An 11,988-nucleotide genomic window follows, 5' to 3' on the forward strand; every position below is an offset into this window, starting at 1 on the left:
CCTTCTCAAGAGTGATAGGATATAACTTAAGAATTATATATACTTAAAAGTTATAATAACAAACAAAATAAGGTGACAGTCTCGACACATACCTACGACACCTACAACAAATTGCAAACGAATTTGATAAATTCTTCTCCAAAATTATCAAAAACAAAGACCTAAACTCTTCACCAAAGATAGCACAGAATATGGTACCAGTATCTTTCATTGATTTGAAATTGAAGTATGTTAAAGGGAGCAATATAAATAAAATCTTCAAATTAATTGACCTAAAAATACAAAGGACCTATGAGGCCATTCGAATAATATTGTTAAAAACATACTTGACATAATGCACCTGAAGTACCAATAATATACTTATTTTAACGAATGCATAAGGGTGTGCTCCCTGAACTCTAGAAATACAGCAAAGTTATATATTTGTTTAAATTTGGCATTTCTTTTAACCCTGCTAATTTTAGGCCTATTTCAGTGCTATTTGTTTGAGTAAATTTTTTAAAAACTTTTGCATCAGCTGGTACAAATGCGTTTTTGTAAATTATTGAATAACTAGCGGCCTGCTCCGGCTTCGCACGGGTATAAAATATATAGCCTATGTTATTCACTGAAAATATGATTAAAATCGATCCAGTAGTTTTGATTTATTCATTACATCCCGTGGCCCACACGCGTTATTTTTACCGCCCCGGCCGGCCGGAACCTCCGCAAACGCTACGTTCCACAATTTTTAAATCTGTAATATCTTCGAAAATATTCATTTAAATTATGTGCTGTAAAGGGCCTTATCGATCTACATTAAATCAAAAATATATTTAAGGTATTTAATTAGATAAGGATTAATGCTGTATTGGTTAAAATAGCTTCGAAAATTAGCCATTATTTGTCGTAAAAAGTAAATGACAAAAAAATGTTATTGTGGGATATAGATAGAAATATACCATAGCGGAGTTTTCTGTAGACCTTTTCGATGTGTACTATACTTAGTACATTATTTTGATAAATCTCGTAGGGCTCAGCCTGCGTTTGCAATGTAAGCGATTTTTTTTTTATTATTTACGACATCACATTAGAAGCCTCAAAAATAACAGCATTTCTCCACCATATAATGGATGTTATTATACATAGAAACCTTCCTCTTCAAAAACTCTATCTATTAAAAAAAACTGCAATAAAATCCGTTGCGTAGTTTTAAAGATTTAAGCATACATAGGGATATAGGGACACAGAAAGCGACTTTGTTTTATACTATGTAGTGAAAATCAATTTTGTTTCACAGGGTCACACACATCTACAATTTACGCGGATATTAGGCTCATTGAACATAAATTGGACGCCTGGGAAGAGTCATAGGATGCATTAGGCATTTTTGTGATTTTTCCAAAGCTATTTGTCTGCGACCACCATGAAACTTTACTCCTAAAGTTAAAGCATTATGGAGTAAAAAATTCAACTCTAAAATGTACTCTTGTGCTAAAATCATACTTAAGCGAAAGAGTCCACATAGTCGAGAGGGTTCTATTCTCGATCCTTTCTTGTTTCTTATACATATTCACGATCTGATTTTATGGTAGATGATAGATATGCACATATTGATGACGAGGTAAACAATGCACTCTCAAAGATAGTGCGTTGGTTTCAGCCGAAAAATCTTCACTTAAACAGTAAATAAAATAAAGTCTTAATAAAGTTCATTATACCAAATACAGCGGAGGTTCAATCCAATGTTCATATTATAAGAAACAGGGGGACCAGGAGCTCAACTCACTTTCTCCGAAACGAAACTTCGTAAGCTATCGAAATTTGGACAAAATTTCTGACTAATTTGAAGAGTACTATTTCATGCTAACGATTGGAAGGCCAAAAATATCTGTATTACAAACGCAATGTAAACATGTCAAATTAGAACTCAATGACGATAAATTATCTTCTAAAGTGCTTTTAAACACACCTCTCAAACGCGATAACTTCTCAATCTACCAGAAAGTTTCAAGTTAATATTATCAGTTATATACTTATTTGTTTATTTCACTAAAAATATTGCTTCTACATATGACCTTTGTAAGCTATATCTTTTCAAATGGCTGCACATACGATGATGAAGCTATACCTTTTAATATATATGTCTGAGTACCTACTCATAGTTTTCCTGTTATAATAAAATAATATAAAAATAAATTTTGTTCTTTTAATTACAAATAACGAATACCACTACTGTTAGAAAGCAATAAGCAAGATAAAGTTCTACCTTTAGCCTTTCTAACAGTTGTATTAATACAGCTCATGCCCTTCGACCTTACGAGGGAACCCGCCTGCTTCTTCCAGATTGCAGTTCAGACAGAGGCAACTCGGGAATATTTATACCAACCCTTATACATAACTTATGTAAAACACAGCAGACAAAATTTTTTTTCAGTTCCCTACAAACTCTAAGTTGGGAATTTCACTAAAATTAAATTGTTTGCGCAAGGGGCGCCGGTTCCTTCTACGTTCTAAATGTTCTTCACGTAGAGCAGTGCCTTGAAAAGAATTAAAAGTATTCTTGAAGCCATTTCAGGCAAATTTGCAAAAAAAACCAGACGAAATCAAAACATCTTTGGTTCCGTCAAGTTGACACGAACGTTGAACGAAATTTTGAATACAACAGCTGACATATTCAAAATTTTGTTCGCAACGTAAATGAATTAGAGTAGGGTTAGAAATTCGAAATGTCAAACAATGACGCTCGGCACAATACTTCGGAATGATTGGAACAAGAGTAGACCTACTGTATAATATATTTACCTTGCTTGATGAAAAGAAAGGATCATCATAATATAACGTTGATTTGAGTAAAATCACTCCGGTATATTTTTAGTGTAATACATAATCAGTCTACTAAACTTATTAACAACTTCAAATACCGCGTTATTAATTAGTAAAATAAATAAAAAACGTCACTCAAAGCTTCAGCTTCAAACTTCTATAGAGAAAACTTTTTTGATAGTTTTTTGGGTCCAGAAATATTATAAAACAAGTTAAAAAAAGACAAGAAAAGGTGGAGCAGTATAACCACCAAATGCCACAAATGAAACAGAGGTAGACCAGGTATGGTAGGGATAGAACGAAAAAGTGATTTATTTGGTCCCACACAGAAAATAATAAGGACGAATGGAATAAGAACCGGGAGGCATTTTCTCAACTATGTGTTGATAGTATATAAAATAAAGTAATTTAGTAATAGTTTCTTATTGAAATAGGCCGTAATAAAATAAATATTTTTAATATTTCAATCTTACATTTCCATCTTAAAACTAGTCTGTCAAGAATAGGATCTGGAACTGGTTCTAGCATTTTCTCTCAGGAACTGAACATACACAGAACAAACACCAATACCCTTGGGCATGGCCACAATATGTTCAAGGATTAGTTCCAAATGTGTTCACGAATACGCTCTCTCACCAACGATCTATACAATACAGACGACAGAACCTGAACGAGTTCTGAACATCTGGAAGGAGGTGGGCTAGTTGAAATAACTTGCCAACACTGCATGTGTGGTTTGGCAATCTAAGTGGTTTAATTCCGAAATCAGCAACCGTTATACTATACCATATGATATCATGCCCGTTTGTCAGCGGACCACATGTTAATAATGTTCGTTTAAGTAACAAATTTAAATATTTTAATTCTAAATAGAAGTAAAATCACTAGAACTATAGAAAGTCTAAAACTACCACCCATTTGAAAAAGTATAATATAAATAGTAGACCTGAGAAGAACGGGGTTTAAAAATAATAAATTTCATTAAATCTAAGTTTAAGTAATTAGATATCTTCAGGTGATATAAAATAAAAATATACACATTTTTATAGGAAGCATGGTACTGCCCAATGTGAAAAAATTTACATTTTTAGGATCAATTATCAGTAACGTCGGAAAAATTGATAAAGATGTCACTCACAGAACAACAACTTTATGGATGAAGTGGAGATAACTCACAGGCGTCATGTGTGAAAGAATGATGCCGCTTAAAGTCAAATGGCAGTTGTACAAAACAGCTATTAAACCTGCTGTTTTGTACGGATCAGAGTGTTGGGCGACCAACAAGCACCACCTATATAAACTGCACACGACAGAAATACGTATGCTACGCTGGTCTGCAGGTGTCACACTGCTAGACAAAATACGAAATGAGTAGATCAGAGGAAGTTTTAAAGTTGCCCCAATAGTCGAGAAGGTCAAAGAGAAACGCTTAAGGTGGTTCGGTCCCTTTCAAAGGCGCCCAGACGATCATATGGTGAACCTTGCCCTAGAAATGCCCCATAACAAAGCTTACGCGTGGAAGAACACCCGCCACCTGGTTGACGACGACGGTTGAAAAAAAAAAGGACAAGGAAGGCCAACCCCAAGTAAATGGGAAAAAGGTCTAGGAGGAAGAAACATAGTCAGACTACTAAATCTTTTTACAGCTTCAAATATATAAATTATTAGTAAAATTAAACTTCAGAATGCTTCAAACACATTTATTGCACAATTATATAAAAGAAAGCATATTGTTTAATCATCACAATCTCTTATTGAGATCCTTTCCGATTTATGAAACTCAAAAAAGGTTTCATGAAATCTTGAGGACTCATCGGCACATTTCCGAACATTTGACTTAAGTTATTGATGAAATCAGTATTGCTGCTAGAGGATGCAGATGCATCACCACCGGAACCTCCTTCAGAATTAGTTTCTTCACGACGAACACGAGATGCTGAAGTGCTGAGTTCAACCAGGACAAGCATGATTGTAGCGATCAGGATTACCTTGAAGTTAAGTGTTATTAGATACGAAAGGTATTAAAGTTTAGTTTCAGCTGAATTTAATCAATAAATACAGGGTGGACCAAAAGTCCGTTTATAATTGAAATGATGATTAAAAAAAAACTAATTACAGTAGATCAAAATTGTTTATTGTTTTCGATAGTAAACAAAAGGGGAATTTATTTCTTAAAAATCACATCATCCATATGCAATCCTTCATTATTCTGGCATTGCTGCAATCTAGAGCGGAAATTTTCGATGACAGCTTTACATGTTTCTGTTGAGATGTTTTGGATTTCTGTGCGAATACGATCCTTTAATTCGTCAAGAGTTACTGGGTTGGTTGGCTGGAATGCAGGTGTTTTTGATCACCATGACATAGTGTCAATCCAATAACGACAATTTTGTCTATTAACATGCCCATTTAGGTGGAAGTGTGCGTTGTTGAGAAAAAAATGTTTGTAAAACTGGTGAATCGCTCTACCATTTCGTTCGCAAACTGCAACCTAGTGGCGTGGTCCTGAAGCCTTAATTCCTGCACCATTTGGATTTTATAGGAATGTAGACTTAAATCTTTCTTGAGAATGCGGTTTAATACATCATTATCTTGGCACGTTAAGGACAGCAGACCGCTTTCGAGTTGATAGTCCAGGTTGGTCACGGACAGACGATTTTACTCGCTCCACGTTTTCGGGGTCCCTCGACGTTCTAGGCCGGCCAGATCGACGTAAATACATTGTTGAACTCGTCTTCTCAAATTTGAGCACCCATTTTTTAATTAACACACCTGATGGAGCTTGATTTTTGTGTCGTATCTTGTAATGATTGCAAAACTTTCGTTGAGCTAAGGTCGCAGAATCGTTGTTTCGATAGTACTCGCGTACACAAAATGCACGTTGACTACCGCTAAACGACGCCATGGTACTAAATTCCCATTGGTCGCTCTTGCAATGCGTAACCCTTCCACCCCCCTCCGCCGCCGCTGCTAGACGCAGTAACCAATTCAAATGTAAACGGACTTTTGGTCCACCCTGTATGATATTACATTTAAATGTTTAAGTTGAGCTAGAAAATTCTAAATTAATGTTACTCCTTTAACAGTTTTAAAGCAAATTTTGCATAAAACTGTATTTGGTATGTATGTATTATATGTGAAGACAAGCGCTGCTTTTGGGTACATAGACTTTTGAATTGTTGTAACATTTATCAAATATACATCGCGATCAAAGTTCTTTTCAGTTACCTACCAGATCGATTGAATTTCTTTTAACTTTCTGGGTGAGTAATGTACTCTTAAGACGAAATATAGTTGAAATAAAAAAAATATGTTTTCGAAAAACTTACCTTTGAATTCATGTTGTATGTTTTACTACAGGAGCGAACGAAGTATATAATTGAGTTTGAAATTCTCTAGTATATATACTCAAAGCTTGGAAATAAAGTTTGATACAAAACGATCAAAACCGCATATAAAGGATGTGCGAATTGCATTTAAAATGCAACCGAAAACACTTACATATAATAAAGATACCTTGATAATACTACACGGTAATATAATGTCTTCATAGACTTTTATTTAACACAGAGTTTTGAAGAAAAATTGCTGCTAAAACTTAGCCCCGTTTTGGGGATAATGACGGTAAGCCAAATACAAAAACTTCTTAGAATTTCCTTCAGGAAATACTTACTCATAGCGATCTAACGTACCTACCTGATGTTAATGATATCCTGTGACATTCGTAGGTTTATAAAGACGATCAAGATAAAAAATTTGCCGTGTTTGTCAATCAATCGAACAGAGGTCAAATAATGTGTTATCGTCACGTATAATTTTCAACATTTATATATTATGTAAACATATTTATATCTATATATATAAAGTATAGTCCCTCCGGCGTAGATTCACGACAATTCCGCCGGTGGTAAGGGCGATAGGCTGAGAATGCGTGCTAAGCCTGCGTTCCCAAGTTCCCGTTCTGTCTTCTGTATCTGACCCTTTACCCAGTTACTTACAATCGGCAATAATATGTCTGATGGACTCATCAGGACAGTGGCACGCTCAACTTATTTCTATTGTGCCAAGCTTCATGATGTACTTCCAATAGTTATTCGTGTTGACAACTGCATTAGCAATTGTACCAATGTAATGTAATCTAGCGGAAGCAACATTCGTGTACTCTCAAATATTTTAACGGCGTTTGCAACACAGCTCAATCTATCTCCTAGTCGGGCAATATGTGGATCTCACTAGAGCTTTTTATATACCTTACTACCCAAGAGTTTAGGGTATGACGGCTGTGGACACTACGACGTTGGGCCAAGACCGTAGTGTCCACAAGTTCCTATCTTCGTAAGTCGTTGAAATTTTGGATGAAAGATTTCAACTTCTAACTAATTATCGTTCGTCTATTTCAATTTATTGATCATACGGTCATGGACCAGTCTGTGGTTGAATCAATTTAATTGCGAAGCCGAAACACCAGGAGGTCGAGGGATTGAATCTCAGCCATGAAATATTTTTACAGTTTAATTATTTGATTTTTAAGCTTTGACATTAGCGATGAATCTCCCTAAGGCGGTTAATATGATTCAATTATTTGTTTTTTATTTTTTATTTTGTTTCTTACTTCAGCTATCATAAACCTATCGCATCAGTTTTAGAGATTGGCGATGATGATGCTGGTAATGAAGATGATGAAGGTGTCGTTGAAATTATGGATGAAAGTTGATATTTCTGAGATATAAACAATATATAATAATTTTAATAGTTCTAAAGATGTAAATTTCTATGTATGATATAAATTTTCACTTTTGTGTACGATAGCGCAATAACTGAATATTGTACTTAACCACATAAAAACCTAAAGTACCTTTATACTGATAAATAAAGCAATTCGTGTTATTACATAACCATTCCAATGACGTTCTATCCGTTCCAAAATATTAATATTGTATTAATTAAATTATAAGTTGACATTATTTTGGCAAATGCTCATAGGCAGAAAACGTTTATATTAAGTACTAGATCCATTGAGAAATTATAGGATGGATTTCAATCTACGCCGTCCGTCAAACATTTAATCACAATTATCACAATAACGCTACGAGTAACACATTTGTTAGTTAATTTATTTATGGATCATCAACCTAAGGACATCAAACGACCGGATCACCTTACGATAAGTCATTTCTGCCACCAATTCTTTTCAGCAACCCTATTAGATGAGATTTATTAAAATTCAATAAAAATAACATTAAAATATATTTTAGAAAATAATTTTATATATTCTATATAATATTATTTTATAAAATATATTCTGTATAATTATTTTTGTAGTGTTTCGAATTCTAAAATGAATTTTTTTTCAGATTTTAAATATGGTTCCAAAATATTAATATTGTATTAATTAAATTATAAGTTGACATTATTTTGGCAAATGCTCATAGGCAGAAAACGTTTATATTAAGTACTAGATCCATTGAGAAATTATAGGATGGATTTCAATCTACGCCGTCCGTCAAACATTTAATCACAATTATCACAATAACGCTACGAGTAACACATTACTGCTTCCCGACAGAAAAAGGAGTTGCTTGCACTGTTAAATTACAAGTGTCGAGATTTTTTGTAATTTTCATTTCTGGGAAAAAAAGGAGTTATTAGTTATCTACTAGTTATAAAAATAAAGAGAACTAATTTTTATATACCTGCATACACTTACAATTAAATTCCCATGTTATAAACTGATGTTTTTTTTATTTTATGTTTATGTTTACGTTATTTTATGTTCTGAACGTTTAAATGGACAGTTCGTCGATTTGTAACGAAAAAGTCTCTGTAAAGCATGGTCATATTTATTTAGGGTATTTGAGGTTATATTGTTATTTTATTTTGAAGAAATATTTGAAGATATAACACTGATATTCTGTTTGTCGATCCATGTCAACCTAGTGTTTACTATCTTGAATAAATAAATCCTTGTCCTATATTGTTGACAGAGGAGTCCTCAGCCACAAGTTGGTTACTGGAAAAATTTGGTCCAACATCACGCCGTTCTCGCAGGAGTTTTCGCAAAATTGGTAATGCCATACGTTTAAATCTCGTTGAAGTTGCCATAATTAAAGATAGACACACTAGGAGAAGGAAGATAGTACCTGAAAAACAAATTAAAGAGTTAATTTATTTATGGATCATCAACCTAAGGACATCAAACGACCGGATCACCTTACGATAAGTCATTTCTGCCACCAATTCTTTTCAGCAACCCTATTAGATGAGATTTATTAAAATTCAATAAAAATAACATTAAAATATATTTTAGAAAATAATTTTATATATTCTATATAATATTATTTTATAAAATATATTCTGTATAATTATTTTTGTAGTGTTTCGAATTCTAAAATGAAATTTTTTTCAGATTTTAAATATGGTATACTAAAAAAAAATAATCAATGTTTGTACCATACTTAAATTTATTATTTTAACACAGTCTGACTTTTATTATATCCTCACAACTACGACGAAAAGAAACCTATTATTTTATTCTAGACGCACTAGACGCTGAATGTCAAGTTGACGTTGTATGTACAGACTTTTCCAAAGTATTTGACAAAATAAATCTTGACCTCCACATAACGAAATTATCATCATTCAGTTGTATACCGATGACCTTCTAAGGTGGATTAAATCATACATTAGTAATCGAAGTCAAGCAGTTACATAAAGAGATCACACTTAAAGTTTTCTTAATGTTACCACCGGAGTTTCTCAGGGTTCCCATTTGGGTCCTTTACATTTCTCTTTATATATAAACGATATTGATCACGTTTTTGATGAATGGTTTCATTTGTTTTACGCAGATGAACAAATATGTTTAAAGTTATTTCAAACTTAGTTGACTGTCAGCATTTCCAATATGATCTAGATAAATTAAATGATTATTGCACGACAAATCATATCTACCTTAACCTTAAAAAATGTCATGTTATCTCTTTAAACAAAAGTACCTAAAGTATTATTAAATAAAAATATCTAGACATATTTATTTTATTTTCATTCAGAGAGAGATTTCTATATATATATTATAGTAAATGTATTAGTAACAATATTTCTTATGAACTATGTTAGTATTATTAGTCAAATATATTTATAAGCCTAGAGATTAGATATATGTAATATATATAACCTATTTAATAAGAGATTAATTAAATAATTATCTAGTTTGGTTGCCTGTCGATTCACTTATTTAATTAGTGGAACGCTTGCACACCTAAAAGTTCGGACCATTTCTTTGAATCTGAAAGAAAGCCTGAAAGGCCAATCAGAGGAATGGGTCTTCCCTTTAAGCATTGTTGAAGTAAAAAGAAGCAAGAATAGTTGCTTATTTTTTCGGTAAATCGGAACACTCCACTGCAGTCACGCTTGAATACTAAAGAAGTTGCAGCTACTGCAATACGACAACCCGTCCTCACCTTTCGCAAAGGTAACGAATGGGTGTTTGAATTTTGAAAGCTTCAAATGACACATCTTATCCAAACAATCCAGACCTTGCAGATTGTGATTTTTTTTCAAAAATTAAAGATAAGGTAAGAGGTATACGATTTGCAAGCTATAACGAGGCGGTGAATGCTTTCCACGAGGGCGTTCAAGATGAAGACTGGAAAAATTACAATATACAATGCTTTCAAACAATGAAAAAGTGTTAATAATATTATAAGTATCTTAATCTGCTAAGCACAAAATTAGTGCCTATAAAATAATACTGTATAGCATACCTTGTTTGACATTTTCTGATGAAAACTTAATAAATTAATTAGAGTTTGTGTCAATTTTATATGAAGACTTATCACTGTATTGCCTAATGCTTATTCATTAAATTACTATTTGCATTAAAATTTGTGATACATTAATTATTATATTCATTTTAAATAGGTGCTACAATTTGTGTTATATAAAGTAACATACATTATTTTATGTAAGTTACTATCAGAGGGGAAAACGGTCTTTGCTGTTTGGTTCGAACCTGGTTGTATAAATTTCCTCAGGAAAACGAATTGCCACATATATAAAAATAATTAATTATATATGCATAAAACAGACGTATGAACAAAACACATGTTTTAAGAAATGAAAAGGATTTTTTTATAATCAAAGGTGAGAAGACCAGTTGGCCAGACTACACAGGAATGTAAAATTATAAGTTTTATAACTGGCAACTGTCCCTTAAACGAGGTTCTATTTACCATAGGAATGCAGACAGTTCTATATGCAGGGGATACATGGAATATGAAGAAGCGCCGCTGCATGTGCTTCCAGAGTGTAGGAGCGTGGCCGAACAACGGGAAGAAATTCTCCTTTCACCAGTATCACTCCCGGATGCCTGCAGTAGTCTGAAAAGAGTGCTATAATTCTAGGACAGCCTGGTAGGGCTGGTCCAATCAAGAGGTCAACTGCACAAACAGCTAGTGCAAACAGTAGTTTGACTGACAAACTAATTTAAGACCAACCTCTATTCACGGCAGAGAACGGCCCAGCTAACCGGCACCCTGCGCACAGAAGCCTTCAAAAATTATTTTTTGTTAACGAAGTAAGCAATGTTCTATCTGACATTTACTGTACTGGTCAAAAACGTAAATCCCAGTGTTTTGTAAAACGTATGGTTTGGTCTTACATCACGCTACATAACCCTAGGCTATACACAATTTACTCACTCAGCAAAAATTAATATTTTGGCCAGGAAGTATTAACCCTCACCTTGCACCTTCAAATTCTCACCCTTTTTTATATGAAAATAAGGGACGAGACGAGCAGCACGTTCAACGGATGGTAATTGATACGCCCCGCCCATTACAATGCAATGCCGCTCAGGATTCTTGGAAAAACCAAATATTCTAAGCGGCACTACAATTGCTCTCGTTACCTTGAGACATAAGATGTTGTCTTATTTGCCCAGTAATTTCACTAGCTACGGCGCGCTTCAGGCCAAAACACAGTAATGCTTACACATTACTGCTTCACGGCAAAAATAGGTGCCGTTGTGGTACCCATAAACTAGCCGGCATCCTGTGCAAAGGAGGCTGCCACTGGTAAAAGCTGTTTCGGCGGTTTTCAATATTCTTTAGGCAGTATCCAGATAGAACTAACAAAACTACTTGTCGCGTTTTTTTTTACCAATAGTTCCAAAATAAATACAAG

The 11,988-nt window shown here is 33.8% G+C and overlaps 2 long non-coding RNA genes across 2 annotated transcripts; both read right to left on the reverse strand.

Annotated features, from left to right (window-relative positions):
- Positions 1-4,491: 4,491 nt before the first annotated feature.
- Positions 4,492-7,877, reverse strand: LOC126976902 (uncharacterized). Its single transcript, XR_007732000.1, has 2 exons — positions 6,135-7,877; positions 4,492-4,793 (listed from the first exon to the last, which is right to left on the reverse strand). It is a non-coding gene; the product is annotated as an uncharacterized LOC126976902 (long non-coding RNA).
- A 752-nt stretch (positions 7,878-8,629) lies between these two features.
- LOC126976939 (uncharacterized) lies at positions 8,630-11,538 on the reverse strand. Its single transcript, XR_007732044.1, has 3 exons — positions 11,301-11,538; positions 11,037-11,183; positions 8,630-8,945 (listed from the first exon to the last, which is right to left on the reverse strand). It is a non-coding gene; the product is annotated as an uncharacterized LOC126976939 (long non-coding RNA).
- Positions 11,539-11,988: the final 450 nt, after the last annotated feature.

The sequence above is a fragment of the Leptidea sinapis genome, chromosome 42, assembly GCF_905404315.1.
Source record: "Leptidea sinapis chromosome 42, ilLepSina1.1, whole genome shotgun sequence".
In the NCBI taxonomy this organism is placed as follows: Eukaryota; Metazoa; Arthropoda; class Insecta; order Lepidoptera; family Pieridae; genus Leptidea; species Leptidea sinapis.